The sequence below is a fragment of the Gopherus evgoodei genome, chromosome 8, assembly GCF_007399415.2.
Source record: "Gopherus evgoodei ecotype Sinaloan lineage chromosome 8, rGopEvg1_v1.p, whole genome shotgun sequence".
Taxonomy (NCBI): domain Eukaryota; kingdom Metazoa; phylum Chordata; order Testudines; family Testudinidae; genus Gopherus; species Gopherus evgoodei.
The window spans coordinates 52958643-52976466 of NC_044329.1; the positions used below are offsets into that span (position 1 = coordinate 52958643).

Consider the following 17824-nt stretch of genomic DNA (forward strand, 5'->3'; position numbering starts at 1 on the left):
TACCACCAGGGAACACGGTGTCGGGTGTATATGGAGGTACTCATAGCCTTTAGAGGGGGCCATGTACTTCCTCTCGACGCCCCTCGCCGTAGGGGGGATGGAGGCCGGTGACTGCCAGATGGTATTGGCGTTGGCCTGGATGGTCCTTATGAAGGGTAGGGCGACCCTGGTGGGAGCATCCGATGAGAGGATGGTAACAATCGGATCCTCTATGTCCGAGACCTCCTCGGCTTGTAGGCTCAGATTCTGAGCTACTCGCCTGAGGAGGTCTTGGTGCGCCCTGAGATCCAGCGGGGGGGGGGGCTACTGGAGGAGGTACCAGCCACCGCTTCATCAGGGGAGGAGGATGAGGAGACCCCCGGCAAGAGAGTGTCTAATGGGGGGTCTCCCTCGGCCCTCGCCTCTGTCTCAGGAGCCAGAGCGGAGTCTTGCTGCTTGGACCCTTCTTCCCCATCCGGGGAGGGAGGGGGGCGAGACAACGAGGCCGCCAGCACCCTGTGCTCCGCCGTCGCAGGCCTAGCAGGAAGCTGCTGGGGCCCCTGGGCTTGATGGTATGCCCAGGGTGTCCAAAACCCCCACTGCTGCGGGCCTTGGTCGTGTTGTGGCGGGTCGTGAAAGAGCGCCGCCTGCCGGTCGGTGCCCAGCGCATACCCGCTGTCCGTTTGTGAGGAGACCGACGGCTGTCTAGAAGGCCACGGCGGGGCCGACCCTGGCTGGTAAGGGTCTGCGCGGGTCGGCAGGGACGATCTTCTCGGTGCCGGGGATCGGTACCGGGAGTCATAGCGGTGCCGGGATCGGGACCGGGACCGGGTTCTGTCTCGGTGCCGGGATCTGGACCGGTACCGGCCGCCGCTTCGGTGCCGGGATCGGGACCGGGACCTGCCACCAGCTCGGTGCCGGGAGGTCGACCGGTGCGGCGAGTGACGGCGGGACTGGCTCCTGGAGTCACGGTGCCAGTATCGCCGGCTGGAGTCCGACCGCGACCGCCTTGAGGTCGACCGGTGCCGCGAGTGCGACCAGTACCGCCGAGGAGAGCGGTGCCGGGACTGCGAGCGGCGATGAGATCTCGACCTGCCGTGACGTCGGGACCTGGACCGCGAGCGCGAGTCCCGAGACGGTGCCGACATCATGGGCTTGCCTCTAGACGCAACCCGCACCGGAGGTACCGGGGGTGGCAGCTGAGTAGGCTCAGTCAAGGCAATGAGGTCTCAACTCCAGATCTCATGGGGGAGCTTGGCGGCACCGGACTCGACGGACCCGCCGGGCCCGGAGTCGACGGTGCCGGCGGCGCCGCGGCCGATGTTGAGGCCAGGCGCTCCAGTCGGGTCTGCCTGGCCAGAGTAGCAGACTTCGACAGTCTTGGTTCTGCCCCCGGTGCCGGAGAAGGTCGGTGCCGGGGAGTCTTTTCGGTGCCGGTGCGATCCGGTGCCGGCGCCAAGATCATGGCCTGCGAAGCCGCCGGGTCAAGTGCAGCCTCCATAAGGAGAGTCCGGAGTCTTTGATCTCTCTCCTTTTTTGTCCTTGGCTTAAAAGCCTTGCAGTTGCGGCACTTGTCCGTTCTGTGCGATTCCCCCAGGCACTTCAGGCACGCGTCGTGGGGGTCGCTGGTAGGCATAGGCTTCTTGCAGGCCGCACACTGCTTGAAGCCCGGCAAACCAGGCATGAGCCCGGTGCCGGGTGCCGGGAAGGGCTAAAGCCCCCGGCAAACAACTATTTACACTTAATTACTACTATCTATACTTAACAATCTAACTAACAACTATAACAATAACGAGAGATAACGAGAGATAACAAGGAGAGCTAGGGACGTGGAGGACAGCTATGCCGCGCTCCACAGTTCCAACGACCGACACGGCGGTAAGAAGGAACTGAGGAGCGGGTGGGCCGGCAGGGATATATATTGAGCGCCATGGCGGCGCCACTCCAGGGGGCGACCTGCCGGCCCACTGGAGTTGCTAGGGTAAAAAGTTTCCGACGAACGTGCACGCGCGGCGCGCACACCTAACTGGAATGGATGTGAGCAATCACTCGAAGAAGAAGGTGCAGATCTATGTGAATTAAACAGGACAGAGTCCCACTCACTAGCAGACTACTCGTCTTTTTTAAAGAATTGAGCTGTTGCACAACACATCGAGTAGGCACATAACACCACACCGTAAAGTGCAATTTGCTCACCATGGGATTCCAGAGCCTTGGAGCACCCATGGAAAAAAAATAGTGGGTGCTGAGCACCCACTAGTGGGCCCCTGCCCCCCCCATGCCTCCCGCCACTGGTGGGCCCCGCTGATCAGCTCCTCGCCCTCCCCGCAAGCGCCTTCTGCCCACCAAGGATCAGCTGTTCAGCAGTGTGCAGGAGGCACTGGGGAGAAGGGAAAGGAGGGAGCAGGAAGTGGCAGAGCAGGGTGATGTCGGAGGGGGACTTCCTTCAGATGCCAGGGAGTGGAAGGGGCAGGACTAGCCCCTTGCAGCTGCTGGGACACTGCTCTGCAGAGTGGTGGTCTGGTGGCTGCCTGAGAGAGCCTGGCTGGGTAGGCGGCTTCTGCTCCCCACCTTGGCTCAGGTGCTGGGGACCAGGGACAAGCAAGTCAGAGACCCCCTCCCCCCCAAGCATGTTTCCAGCTCACTCAGTCACGGTCCCTGGCAACTGAGCTCAGGCAGGGAGCAGAAGCCACCTCCCCAGCCATGGGGGCCAGGTGCAGCAGAAGGACAGAGGAGCAGGTAATGAGGAGCAGGGAGGGCATAGTGGCCCCAGCCTGATTGGGGGTTGTCCACGGGGGACATGTGACCTCCCCTTTTGATTGTGCCCCGCCAGTATTGGGAAGTACCAGTTGACTATGGGGCGCCCTTGGGGGGAGGGGCAGAACAGGGTGGGAAGAGGCAGGGCTGGGGGGAGGCTTGGGGGAAGGAGCGGAGAGGTGTCAGGGCCTGAGAAGGAGCAGGGATCAAGCAACCCGCAGAAATCAGGAAGTCGGTGCCTATGTCCTGATGGGTTCGCTACGCATAACAGACCACTCAGTTATTCTCTTTGATGCGTTAGTTCAAGCACATCATGTCAAACCTTTTGCATGTACAGGGGCAGCAAAAAGCGAAAACAGCAAGACACTTGGCAAATAAAAGCCCTGGGAATTCATCCACAGTTAGCACTATTGCAACACTCCTCACAATACTTCATTAGTATCACCCGTTCGGAGAGTGATGGACAGAAGGCTCTTCTGGGTGTTCCAGGGAGATGGAGCTGAATCTCAGGAACAACTTTTAGTCCGCAATGGGAGGGGCTGATTCTGAGCGCGTTTCAGTTCAGTGCCTCAGAGACAAAAGCTTGGTAGGGAGGATGAAATTTGCCGGCTGGCTCTCAGTAGAATTCTCTCCTCTCAAAGAACAGAGCTCTGAACTGGCTTTGGGATCTCTCCAGCAACAGATTTTTCCTTTCTACCCTTCCTTTTCCCTGCATCATCCATAGTTTTATCCAGTTACCAGATTTCTTCATCTTTTCTTTCCTCTTATGTACAGCAGCACTTAAGGCAAGAAGACGTCAGTGAAATGACAGAAGTAGAATTGAGAATGGGGCTTGAGGTTTCAGTCCTACTTCCAGGCCAGAAGGCAAAAGAAAAAGAGAAAGCAAATGGATGTTTTATACACACGCGTGGCACGTGCCCTGATGGACTGATTGTTGGCTCTTTGCTTCTCATAAGTGGAGCCATCACACGGCTGGTCACTGCTGTTGTGAGAAGAAAGCTGGATGGCAATAGACTTTTACCAATGTGGTGCAGAATCTTGTTAATATATATTCTCATATATAAGTCACTTGGTGTACTGGCATGGAAGACGTCTACCACCAATGTCTAGGTGTTTTTCAGTGGCTCGCAGGGTGAGGCTGGGTGTATGGGAGAGCTCGAGTTTTGACCGATGTGTTAAGGATCAAATTTTAAGAATGGGTCCTTGCCAGAAGGTTGTCTCCTTGGTATAAGTGGATGGGAAGCTTCCACTTTGAGTAATTACAGTGCCTCACCTGGAAGAGTGGCTGACCATGTGCTATTTGCACCACTAGATCTCAGCAAAATCTAAACCAGGGTCATGTACCCAGCAAAGAACAAGCTCCCCCTTAGGAGGGTCTAGAGTGAATCCCTTCCTGTTTTCCACATTAAACACCACATCTCTATTTAGCCACATTCCCTTCCCCGTACTCCTGCAACTGCTCTGCCTTCAGTTTAATTGCTAAATTGGTTTTAAAATGAAAGAATCAGAGACAAGTTTGGAGATAGCTTTGGCAGCCCTCTCCCTGGGCCCTAGTTCAAAGGAATCTCTGCTCAGAGCCAGGGAAGAGAACAGCAGACTTAATACACTCTCTTTGCAATCCTCTGGCATGTAATGGCACAGCAGGGGTTGCTGGGAAACGAAGTCTTTGATGATCTTCTCTTCCCGCTGCGAAGACTAATGACTTTAAAGCAGGAACCCTGTCAAGGATGGGGCTTCCATGGAAAATCTTACAGCAGTGTAATTAGACAAGAGGAGCAAAGGTTTGCTAACTTACCAAAAAAAACAAAAAGCCCCTCCCCTAAAAAATCTCAACTACACTTCTAGGGCAAACAATTATTAAAGAGGGTCTCCGGCAGAGCTGCCAAGGAGAAATTCCTGCAAGTCTGGAGCAGCCAGTGTTTCAGAGCTTTGTGCTCTGCATTTCCAACAGCTCAGTGCAATGTCCTTGCAGACAGGAGAGTGGACTCAGGAAACCAGGCTTCTCTTCCTGGCTCTGCCACTACCCTGCTGACCCTGGGCAAGTCACTTCACCTCTTTGTGTTCTGTTACCCCTCCCACCCTTTATTCACTTCGTCTATTTTGGAAGGTCTGCCAGGCAGGACTGCACGGTGTCTATCACAACAAGGCTACTGGAACACAAATAATTAATAACGTCATGAAAAGTTATTGGTCTCTCTGCTTTAAGCTGCCCCATACTTAAAATGATTTATATTAAATTCAGGACCAATTAAGGGAGATTATAAAGTCTGCCTGGGAATTTACTGCTGCCCTCAGAAGAAGGGAGGGAGGGGAAAAGAGAACCACACTGAAAACTGAACCCTGTCTCTCACTTTCAGAGGTGTCTCATCAGCACATGAGTGCCTGGCATTAGGGTGTGGATTATGCACCTCGGAAGAAAGCTAACTTGAGTCAAACAAGATGAGAAATGGGCCAAACTTTGGAAATGGAAAATTGTAACCCAACTGGAAATTGTTAGATTCAAGCTTCTTCGTGCCCAAAATGAGCCAGTAACAGTCAGCGTCTATCTACCCAACCTGAAGTAATTCAGTTTGCCTCAGGCTATTTCAAACCGAATCCAAGCCAGTTTGCTTCAGTTCTGACTCTGTCATATTCAAATCGCTTGGTTCTGGATTTGTTTGGGAGAACTCTGGGATTCCTGCCTAGCTTTGAGCTCCAGGATCCTTTCACCTGGACCCCACTCAACAGGCCCCTTTGTCACCTGCAGCACCTCTGTTAGAATAAAAAGAAGCAGCATGATGCCGGAAGGGAAGGGAAATCCCAACCAGACAGTTCCAGGAGGAGGGCGTGTGAAGGTAATAGTGTCTCTCCAGGACAGTGACAAGCCACAGTGAGGAAGCGGGAGGAGGGGGGCTAATGGGAGGATAATCACATTTGCAGGTGGAACGACAATGACAAGGTCTGAGCATGGAAAGCGCAATCTGAAGGAGGAGGGGAGGGGAAGGGATGACAGAACACACAGCTTCTTTGGCAGACCCTGCCCAGAGGCTTTGTGAGCAGCTACAGTTCTCTGGGGATTTATCCACGGCTCCAAGGGAGATGGATAAGTAGGTACAATGAGGTGGAAGTGAGCCAAGGGGAATGGACGGTGAAACCTAGCCAGCTGGTAATGACAGGCGGAGCATCTTGTCCCCGCTATACTGCTAATTTGAATCCAATCCAGCTCAGTAACAGTCCAAAGTCGCTCTCCTCAAAGGGCTGCTTGGTGGCCCATGTGGGATTGGTTTGGTGGCCCTAGCCCAATTTCCCAGTCTGTGTGTCACAAACGTCACAGCTGCAACAGATGGTATCAGGCCTTCTCAGTGGCAGCCCCCTTGGAGCAGCACAAAGCAGGAAGTCTCCAGTGGCAGCTGGACAGTGGTGCTCAGTGAGAGGCAGCGGTGGGATTCCTGCCTGATAGGACATCCAGTGCTATGTCTGTCATTACAGGGAGGCTGTAAGGGATGCCGTGTCCCCTCTTAACTGCCAGCCTACCCAGGCATCTTGGCCCAGGCTCCCAGCCCTGGCACTTATCCACAGCCTGCAGCTGTCTGCTGTCTGTCTCTCTCATCAGCACCCAGCTCGGACCGGCAGACTTGGCCCTATCCCACATCCCAATGAGCCAGACCATGGATCAAGAAATCCCTAGGCAGAAGAGACAAGACAGATGGGGGGAGCTCGATGAGGGGGCAAGGCACCTCCAGGTGTGAGGGGGCTGGAGGGGGGAGGAACCCCAATTGGAGAAAGGTGTAAGGAGACACCTCCCAAAGATGTACATTGTGTTAAGGAGACACACACACATCCCATTAGGCAGAGGAGGGAAAAGGAAAAATGGTAGGAGGAAGACAGAGGGATGGGAGAGCTCCCACAGGAAGGAGAGTGAAAACCCAAAGGGAGACAATTCACATGGAGAGAGTCTGATGTTGGGGGGAGCTGCACACAGGAAGAGGGAGAAGAAGAAAGGGGTGGAGAAGAATTGGTAGGGGAAGTAGAAGTGGGTGGCAACCTGGGCAGCAGTGACCATGAGATGGTTGAGTTCAGGATCCTTACAAAAGGAAGAAAGGAGAGTAGCAAAATATAGACCTGGGACTTCAGAAAAGCAGACTGACTCCCTCAGGAAACTGATGGTCAGGATCCCCTGGGAGGCTAATATGAGGGGGAAAGGAGTCCAGAAAAGCTGGCCATATTTTAAAGGAGCCTTATTGAGAGCACTGGAACAAACCATCCCAATGTGCAGAAAGAATAGCAAAATATGGCAGGCGATCAGCTTGGCTTAACAGTGAAATCTTCAGCGAGCTTAAACACAAAAAGGAAGCTTACAGGAAGTGGAAACTTGGTCAGGCTGCAGGGGAGGGGGAACAGCAGGGGAGGGTTCAGGGGCTAGCCTCCCCAGCCAAGAGCTCAGATGCCGGGCAGGACGGTCCCGCGGGCCGTACTTTGCCCACCTATGGTCCACAGTGACCTAGACAAATTGGTGGATTGGGCCAAAAAAAATCTGATGAGGTTCAATAAGGACAAGTGCAGAGTCCTGCACTTAGGATGGAAGAATCCCATGCACTGCTACAGGCTGGGGACTGACTGGCTAAGTATCAGTTCTGCAGAAAAGGACCTGGGGATTACAGTGGATGAGAAGCTGGACATGAGTCAGCAGTGTGCCCTTGTTGCCAAGAAGGTTAACGACATATTGGGCTGCATTAGTAGGAGCACTGCCAGCAAATTGAGAGAAGTGATTATTCCCCTCTATTTGGCACTGGTGAGGCCACATCTGAAGTATTGCGGCCAGTTTTGGGCCCTCCACTACAGAAAGGATGTGGACAAATTGGAGAGAGTCCAGCAGAGGGCAACAAAAATGATCAGGGGGCTGGAGCATAGGACTTACGAGGAGAGGCTGAGGGAACTGGGCTTGTTTAGTCTGCAGAAGAGAAGAGTGAGGGAGGCTTTGGTAGCAGCCTTCAACTACCGGAAGGGGGGTTCCAAAGAGGATGGAGCTATGCTGTTCTCAGCGGTGGCAGATGACAGAACAAGAAGCAATAGTCTCAGGCTGCAGTGGGAGAGGTCTAGGTTGGATATTAGGAAACATTATTTCACTAGAAGGGTGGTGAAGCACTGGAATGGGTTACCTAGGGAGGTGGTGGAATCTCCATCCTTAGAGGTTTTTAAGGCCTGGCTTGACAAAGCCCTGGCTGGGATGATTTAGCTGGTATTGGTCCCGCTTTGAGCGGGGGATTGGACTAGATCGGGGTCCCCAATGCGGTGCCCGTGGGCGGTCCTAGCCAGCGGTCGAGCATCTGCTGAAATGCCAGCCGCCACCACAGTCCTTCTGTGGGGTCCACTGGACTAGATGACCTCCTGAGATCTTTTCCAACTCTAATCTTCTATGATTCTTTGATTCAAAGACAGAGGCGGGCAAACTTTCTGGCCTGAGGACATCAGGTTTCCAAAATTGTATGGAGGGCTGGTTAGGGGAGGTTGTGCCTCCTCAAACAGCCAGGCGTGACCCTGCCAACGTCCCCTATCCGACTGTTCCTGCTTCTCACCCCTTGATGGCCCCCCTGGGATTCCTGCCCCATTCAATCCCCTTGTTCCCTGTCCCCTGACGGCCCCCCCACCAGGACTCCTGCCCCATCCACCCCCCACCCTGCTCCCTGTCCCCTGACTGCCCCTGGTTCCGCTGCCCCTGATCGCCCCCCTGCACCCCATCCAACCCCTCCTCTCATTCCTGACTGGTTCCCTGGGACCTCTGCCCCATCCAATCACCCCCTCTCCTTCCTGACTGCCCTCCTGGAACCCCTACCCCCATTCAGCCTCCCTGTTCCATGCCCTGTGACTGTCTCAACTCCTATCCACACCCTTGCCCCCCGACCATCATCTCGAACTCCCCTGCCCCCTTACCGCACTGCCTGGAGCACCGGTGGCTGCCAGCACTACAACAGCACTGCCCAGAGCACCAGGACAGGCAGCCATGCCACCAAGCAGCACAGAGCACTGGGTTAGGCCGCGGCTCCCCAGGAGCTTGCAGCCCTGCCGCCCAGAGCGTTGCACCGGCAGTGAAGTGAGATGAGGCTGAGGGGGAAAACAGGGGAAGGGCCGAGGGCTCAGGGGCCAGGCAGGAGGGTCATGCGGGCCGCATGTGGCCTGTGGGCCGTAGTTTGCCCACCTCTGTTCTAAGAGAAAATACCCAGTGGGTCAGGGTCAATGCAGGGATTGCAGGGCTGGAGAGAAGAGAGAGGGAGGTGTCAGAGTGGCTGGGCAGCTGGCTGAGCAGTAAGTGGAGGGAAGAGAGAAGTGGGCTCCAATGTCAGCAGACATTCCTGGCGCTGAACTGTTGCCAAGTCCTCTGCCCACTCCAGACGCTTTCACAAGCCATCATTCCCAGCAGATTTCGCTCTCTTTCTGTTTTGATCCCTACTTCCCAGGTTTTTAATCTCTGAATCTGACATTTGCTCTGAGCCTGTGGAATTTTTCAGGGAATCCCCGAGGTCAGAGAGAAACGCTTCTGAAAGGGAATGTAGATTTTTGGGGTGGTGGTGGAGAATTCTTGGCTTTCCATGTTCCCTCTTCAGAAGTCCCTACCAGTTCTTCTAAGACCATGCTTATCCTGGGATTTTTTGCACAAGTACAGCTACCACAGTGCAAGCATCAATGTTCGTGCACTATGCTGGCAAAGATGGGGCTTGCATCAGAACAGGATGTCTACATTAGAACCGTGCATTAATGTAACTATATTACAGTAGCTACACAGGCACAAAATTCTGCCACCATTCTACAAAGGTCCAATTTATAAATGGTTTAATGAAAGGTTCATATAAGATTCCTAGGGTTACCGACATGAGCAGCTTGGATTACAGATGATTAAAAACAGAGCAGAAGAAGGTGTTAAAATGGTGATAAAGCATGGTTATAAACAACCTATTGACCTGTTGGATTCTATAGCCATCTACAGCAGCATTTATCAACCCTTTACACACTACTTATAAATGAAATCTTAATATAATGTGTGACACACTTCCCTAGTCTAGACAAGTCCTATGGCCAGCAATGCAGACCTGTTTCAAACGGCTTGGTTTTCTGCATTGCTCCCTATCCTCTGATGTTCTGAGGCTTCATGAAGAGGCTACTACTAACCACTACTCTTCTCCTTTCATCTTCTTATGGCATGTCACCATGGAAGAGAATAGGCTAAGTCAAGACTAGATACCCTTCTAAAAGAGATACTCTAGCTCAGACAGGAGCTGTGAGCTTGACTCAGGAATTACTGGGTTAGATTCTCTGGCCCTTGTTATGCAGGAGGTCAGACTAGATGATCCTAATGTGTCCTCCTAGTCTTGCATCCATGCATAGGAACAATATGAGAAATATGGCCTAGATGCTTTTAATCATAGAATTGTAGGACTGGAAGGGATCTCGAGAGGTCATCTAGTCCAGTTCCCTACACTCACGGCAGGACTAAGTATTACCTAAACCATCTCGGAGAGGTGTTTGTCTAACCTGCTCTTAATCTCCAATGACGGACATTCCACAACCTATATTAACTAGTCGCTTAACGTTTTACACACAAAGTTTTAAACAGTTTAATACTGTATTCAGCAATGATGATTGTGAAGCTTGGTTAAGGTGGTGGAGTCAGAGGGTGGAAGAGGGAGGGATATTTCCCAGAGAATGCCTTACTGCTAAATGATGATCTAGCATTCAGCTGAGCCCTCAAGGGTAAACGTGTTATTAATGTAGCCTCACACTCTACAAGGCAGCATGAGTGGAAGGAGGGGAGACAGCATGGCAGACATAGATAAACACACACACCCTGTGTGTCGGGGGGAGAGAGAGAGATGCACATTGCCCCTTTAAGTACGCTGACACCACTCTAAATACATTGCCTTTAAAAAAATCAGGAAGTTGAGACAGCAGCTGCGGCCAGCAAGCTCTCTCTATCCTGTCTCTCTCCTCCCACCTCCCCTGCACAGCAAGCAGGAGGCTCCTGGGAACAGCTCCAAGGCAGAGGGCAGGACCAGCACATGGCAACAGGGGGAGGGACAGCTGAACTGCCTGCTGGTAGCCTGCTGGGCAGCTGCCACACAGGGAACTTAGAGCTGTGGGGAGCTGATAGGGGGCTGCCAATCCACCCTGGTTCCAAGCCCCCACCAGCTAGCTCCAATGGACTGCTCTTTCTGCAAGCAGTGGACAAAGCAGGCAGCTGCCAAAAAACGTTATAAGGGAGCATTACGCAACTTTAAACGAGTATGTTCCCTAATTGATCAGCAATGTAACAATGAAACAACGTTAACCGGGATGACTTTAAGTGAGGAGATACTGTACCTAGGCAATTTATGCCAATGCTTAACCACCCTGACAGTTAGGAAGTTTTTCCTAATGTCCAACCTAAACCTCCCTTGCTGCAATTTAAGCCCATTGCTTCTGGTCCTATCCTCAGAGGTTAAGAAGAACAATTTTTCTCCTTCCTACTTGTAACCACCTTTTATGTACTTGGAAACTGTTATGTCCCTCCTCAGTCATCTCATCTCCGGACTAAACAAACCCAGGTTTTTCGGTCTTCCCTTATAGGTCATGTTTTCTAGACCTTTAATCATTTCTGTTGCTCCTCTCTGTACTTTCTCCAATTTGTCCACATCTTTCCTGAAATATGGCACCCAGAACTGGACACAGTACTCCTTTTGAAGCCTAATCTGCGCAGGTAGAGCGGAAGAATTACTTCTTGCTTACAACATTCCTGCTAATACGTCCCAGAATGTTCCCTTTTTTTGCAAAATTGTTACACTGTTGACTCATATTTAATTTGTGATCCACTATGACCCCAGATTCCTTTCTGCAGTACTCCTTCCTAGGCAATCATTTCCCATTTTTGCATGTGTGCAACTGATTGTTCCTTCCTAAGCGGAGTATTTTTGCATTTGTCCTTATTGAATTTCATCTTGTTTTCTTCAGATCATTTCTCTAGTTTGTCCAGATCATCTTGAATTTTAATCCTATCTTCCAAAGTACTTGCAACCCCTCCCAGCTTAGTATCATCCACAAACTTTGTAAGTGTACTCTCTGTGCCATTACCTAAATCACTGATGAAGATATTGAACAAAACCAGACTCAGAAGGGATCCCACTCCATATGTCTTTCCAGCTTGACTGTGAACCTCTGATAACTACTCTCTGGGAATGGTTTTCCAACCAGTTACGCACCCACCTCATAGTAGCTCCATCTAGGTTGTATTTCTCTAGTTTGTTTATGAGAAGGTCATGCAAGGCAGTATCAAAACCCTTACTCAGGTTAAGATATACCTTATCTATCACTTCCCTCTATCCACAAGCCTCGTTACCCTGTCAAAGAAAGCTCTTAGACTGGTTTGACACAATTTGTTCTTGATAAATCCATGTTGACTGTTACTTATCACCCTATTCTCTTTTAGGTATTTTCAAATTGACTGCTTAATTATTTGTTCCATTATCTTTCTGGGTACTGAAGTTAAGCTGACTGGTCTGTAACTCCCTGGATTGTCCTTATTTCCCTTCTTATAGATTGACACTATATTTGCTCTTTTCCAGTCCTCTGGAATCTTTCCAGTCTTCCACGACTTTTCTAAGATAATCACTGATGGCTCAGATAAGAACATAAGAACGGCCATACTGAGTGAGATGAAAGGTCCACCTAGCTCGGTATCCTGTCTGCTGACAGTGGCCAATGCCAGGTGCCCCAGAGGGAATGAACAGGTAATCATCAAGTGATCCATTCTGTCACCCATTTCCAGCTTCTGGCAAACAGAGGCTAGGAACGCCATCCCAGCCTACCCTGGCTAATAGCCATTGATGAGATATCTCCTCAGTTAGCTCCCTGAGCATTCTATGATGTATTTCATCAAGCTCTGGTGACTTAATCTATCTCTATGCAGAATCCATCAAGCATTCTGGGCCCCACACAAAGCCATGCAATTATCTCCCCATGCTGGGGCATTTCAGAATAGCTTCAAAACAGGAAGGCATCGGCGTCTGAAGGTTTGTGCAAATATATGGAAATGCATGCAAATCTGCAATCCTTTAAGGCCAAAAGGATTTGGGAAGGTATGGAGATATGGAGGAGGGAGAGATTCTCAGGCAGCAATGGCAGAAAGGTACGGCAAACAAACACGACCCTGGAGATAGCTGCATGGCATCACGAGCAAACGAAAAAAGCCAGTGTGACCATTGCATGGGGAGGAGATGGCTAATAGTGAGGCACAGTGAAGGCAAGTGCAACTCCCTCTTTCTATTAAAACAGGAGGAAGAGCTAATTCTGCTGCTGAGGAGGGAGTGCTGATCCCACAGGACTACTACTCTTGTCTGGCAAGTGGGGAATCTGGAGTGGGAGGTGTAGATCCCTGGTCAGTAGCTTAACCAGGACCAGCACTGGGCAGGGAGAAAAAATGACCCAGCTGGGAGTCCCCTATTCCAGTGTTTTTCAAAGTTCGGGTCGCGACCCAGTAAGGCACTGGGTCACCTTGCTCAGCACCCAGGGACCCTAGCAGCTCAGGTCAGCACTGCCAACCGGGACGTTTAATGTCCCTTCGGGGGGTGCTGCCCAGCTAAGGCAGACTAGTGCCTACCTATTCAGACACCGCACTGCACCCTGGAAGAGGCCAGCAGCAGGTTCAGCTTCTATACAGTGGGGGCCACGGGGCTCTGCGCGCTGCCCCTGCCCCAAACACGGGCTCCGCACTCCCACTGGCTGGTTCCCAGCCAAAGGGAGCTGAGGGGGGAGTATCTGTGGGCAAGAGCCATGCTGAGCCGCTTGCGCACCACTCCCTAGGAGTTGGACCTGCTGCAGGCTGCTTCCAGGCACAGTGCTGTCCGCGGTGCCAGGACAGGTGGGAAGCCTGCCTCTGCACCTGGTTGCACCACTGACTGGGAGCCACAGGAGGTAAGTCCATGCCCCAATCCCCTGCCCCAGCCCTGAGCCCCCCCAAACTCGGAACCCCTTTCTGCACCCCAAACCCCTCATCCCCGGCCCCACCACAGAGCCTGCACCCCCAGCCCAGATCCCTGACCCCCTCCCGCACCCCAATCCCCTGCCCCAGACCTCCTCCAAACCCAGAGTCCCTCCTGCACCCAAAACCCCTCATCTTCAGCCCCACCCCGGAGCCTGCACCTCCAGCCCAGAACTCTGACCCCCTCCCGCACCCCAACCCCCCTGCCCCAGCCCAGAGCCCCCTCCCACACCCTGAGCCCCTCATTTCCGGACCCACCCCACAGCCCTCACCCCTGCACCCCAACCCTCTGTCCCAGCCCTGAGCCCTCCTCACACTCCGAACTCCTCACCACCAGCTTCGTTGGGTCACAGACATCAACTATTTTCTTCAATGGGGTCCCCAGAAAAAAAGTTTGAAAACCACTGCCCTATTCGTCTCCTCTAAAGGAAAATCCATCTCCCAGCTGGCTACTCAAGACTAGGGGAAGGACACACGTGCAGGGCCGGCTTTAGGCCTATTCCACCAATTCCCCCGAATCGGGCCTCGCACCTAAGAGGGCCCCACGCCCAGTGAGAATCCCTTCCCTGGCTAGAGGCGCCTTTTTAATTTTTACTCACCTGGCGGCACTCTGGGTCTTCAGCGGCACTTCGGCAGCGGGTCCTTCACTTGCTCTAGGTCTTCGGTGGCACTTCGGCGGTGGGTCCTTCAGTGCCACTGAAGACCTGGAGTGAGTGAAGGACCCGCCGCTGAAGTGCCGCCAAAGACTTGGAGCACCGCCCGGTGAGTACAAGCCCCACATGATTTTTTTACATTTTTTTTTAAGTCATCCCTGCTGGGGCCCCATCGAAACTGTTCGAATTGGGCCCCACACCTCCTAAAGCCGGCCCTGCATACGTGCACACACATTTAGCCAGTTAGACTTGCTTGGGGACCTGGACTCCCTTTGGATACATTTCTTCACTTGTCCCCTTTGCTCAGCCGTGTCGCCACAAGGCCACACAATGGCAACACCTCTGACAATAGTTCACACGTTTTTGGGTCTTACATAATGGTGGGTCTCTCTGGTAACAGATTCCAAGGCCAGAAGGAACCATCTGATCTGATCTTGAGTATAGCACAAGCCAGACAACTTCCCAAATAATGCCTAGAGCAGATCTTTAAAAAAAAAATCCAAGCTGGATTTAACGATTGTCAGTGATGGAGAATCCACCCCGACCCTTGGTAAATTGTTCCAATGGTTAATTACTCTGACCGTTAAAAATCTACACTTTATTTCCAGTCTGAATTTGTCTAGCTTCAACTTCCAGCCACTGGATCAGGTTAGACTTTTCTCTGAACCTTCTCTAATTTATCAATGTCCTTCTTGAATTGTGGATACCAGAACTGGACACAGTGTTCCAGCAGCACTCGCACCAGTGCCAATACAGAGGTAAAATAACCTCTGTGATCCTACTCTAGATTCACCTGTTTATGCATCCAAGGATTGCATTAGCCCTTTTGGCCCCAGCTTTGCACTGGGAGCTCATGTTCAGATGATTATCCACCAAGACAGGTTTTGAGAGTCACTGCTTCCCAGGATTCAGTCTCCTATGGGTTCCCAGGGTTCCTGATGAGTATGGCCTACATTCTTTGTTCCCAGATGCATACATTTGCATTTAGCCAATTTACAATGCATATTGTTTAAAGGCCTAACATTTTGTTTGGACAGAAAGAAAAGAACAAGATGTACAGGGCCAGAGCTTCAGCTGTTTGATTGTGATGGAGCTACATTACTGATCCACACCAACTGAGGATCTGGATCTTAGGCTCCAAAACTGGGGAGGGCAGGGGAGTTCCACTGAACATTTAGACACAAATGAACATGTCTGAAAAATTTTGACTTTTCATTGAAACCCGATTTTTTGTTTGGGTGAAAACCAAAACACTTTTGCCATTTAGCCACTAAGATCTGCAGCAAACTGTGTCTGTCCCATTCTTTTCCCCACAACACAGCAATCAGGTGCCTAATTCGACAAATTTTCAGCACACTTAAGCAGCTCTCATAATACACTGGAAATTCTGCTGTCCAGCACTGCTCTGAGATGCCCACATCAGCAACTCTGAAAATCGGGCTCCCGCCGCTCCGATGTAATGCAGTGTAGGCAATCAGCTCCATCTCGCTTTCAGCGTTACCGCTTCACTTTCTTCATGCAGCTCAGCACTGGAAGTTATTTTCCCTCAAATTCATTAGTTTGCATTTTCCCGACCTGCATCTCATTATGTTATTTCTTAGCCATGATTCTAATCTCTCTGGGTCCCTCTATATTCATTATCTCTTCCCCCTGGTGTTCAAAAAACACCTCTTGGTTTCGTAGCACCTGCCAATGGAATAAATGTGCTTTTTCATCCCCTTTTCCAGAGCGCTGGACTTAGGAGGGGAGGATGGTCTCATAGTCATGGCAGTGAAGAGGGATGCTGGAGAGCTGCCTCCCTCGGTAACCCTGGACTACTCCATGACACTGTAACAAACCCATGGTCTCCTAGGACTGCACTGAAATCCCAGTGCTGCTCAGCATGGTTCCCTAGAACTTTGCAGCAGCAAGGACAGAACTTGGAACCTCCAGGTGCACAGGGACCGGCCACTTGAGCTCAAAAGAGAATCTCCACAGTCGGTATCCCTTCTATCTTCTCCCTAGGCTGCAGCCATCCACTAGAGGGCAATGGAGTCACACACATTAAATGTTAGCGCCACCAGTAGAATCGGCCACTGTTAATTAATTGACAGGGCAAATCCCAGAGGGAGGAGATGGAGGTGCTCAGCAACTCTCTGGGTTTGGCCCAAGGCTGGCAGCGCAGAGCCTTCACCTGCTGCTCTGTTCTGATTCCATTTAGCAGAGAACAGTGGTTCCCATACTCCTAAGCAAGATTCCAACGATGCTCACTGGCCTGCCAGGATGATAGGAGGTTAGAGTATAAAGTACACTGCTGTCCTTGGATCAGATTTGTTGTTGATTATTACTGTTGATTGAAAATGTTAATTAAGTCGAGACAGAATCACCACTCTTGCAACAAGCCACTGGACACCACTCCCAAATTCTGTGCATTGCCATTCTCCTGACCCTCTTTTTGAGGTGCGTTCAGTTCCCATGACAGTACTCAAGGGTCTCACAGTTTCATAGACAAAGAATCCACTCATTGCCACAGAAATATTGTCCTGAATCTCAGCAATCATCTAATAAAACATGTTTCTAGCACTTGTGTTTGCCAGCGTAACATTCCAAATGTGAGCAGAGTGCAGAGAGATAGAACGTGGTCGGCAGATAATGGGGTTTAGAAAGGTGTTGACCAATTCTATTAATGTCACTGGGCTGTCTGATTTGATCATTTCAGTGTCAATACTGTTCACTGCCGACTGTTTGTGCAAAAATACCCAGCTAATCTGCTTCTCTCCCAACCCCCAATGGCCTCCCACCCCTTCCTAGATGCCAGCTGTGCCCTAGCCACTTGACAACTTCCACAGTGCAGCTATACGCCAGCAGCACAAAGCTCTGTTGCATGCTGAAAATTAACAGGTGGTATGAAACACACTGGTCAAGATCATCAGCTGGTCTAAACAGGCACCTGCCGAGGACTCAGCCAGTGAATGTAAAACAAAATGAACAGCAGGAGTTCTGTGCAGACTGGGTTATCCATTTTCATACTTAATTAAATATAAACCTCTCACTTTTTTAATTTACTCTATTGCAATATTTTTAGTCTGCTGCACTCCAGAACCCCAAAGCCTTTGCAACAGAGCTTAGATCCAGCTTGCTGCAGACTACACAGACCTTGACATTACTCTTCTCCAAGCCAATTTCCATTCATTCTTTCAGAAAGATGTCATGCGAGAGATACCATAGCAAATGCTTTGCTGAACCCAGATACTCTACACGACGGCCGTTGTGTTCCCACTGTCCACTAATTGTCTGACTCACTCAGAAAAACCCACCATGTTTGCCTGGCAGGTTTTGTCCTTTATAAAGCCCATCCTGCCTATTTCTGATGGTTGTTACCCTGTAAATGCACCTTCCAAGAGTCTGGACCAAAAGAAAGTAACCACGGAACATGCTGACCAAATAAGTCTCTTTATCCACCTCTAGTGGT

The 17824-nt window shown here is 51.2% G+C and overlaps 1 protein-coding gene across 1 annotated transcript in view; it reads right to left on the reverse strand.

Annotated features, from left to right (window-relative positions):
* ASTN1 (astrotactin 1) overlaps positions 1–17824 on the reverse strand; it is a 223923-nt gene that overhangs the window by 95986 nt on the left and 110113 nt on the right.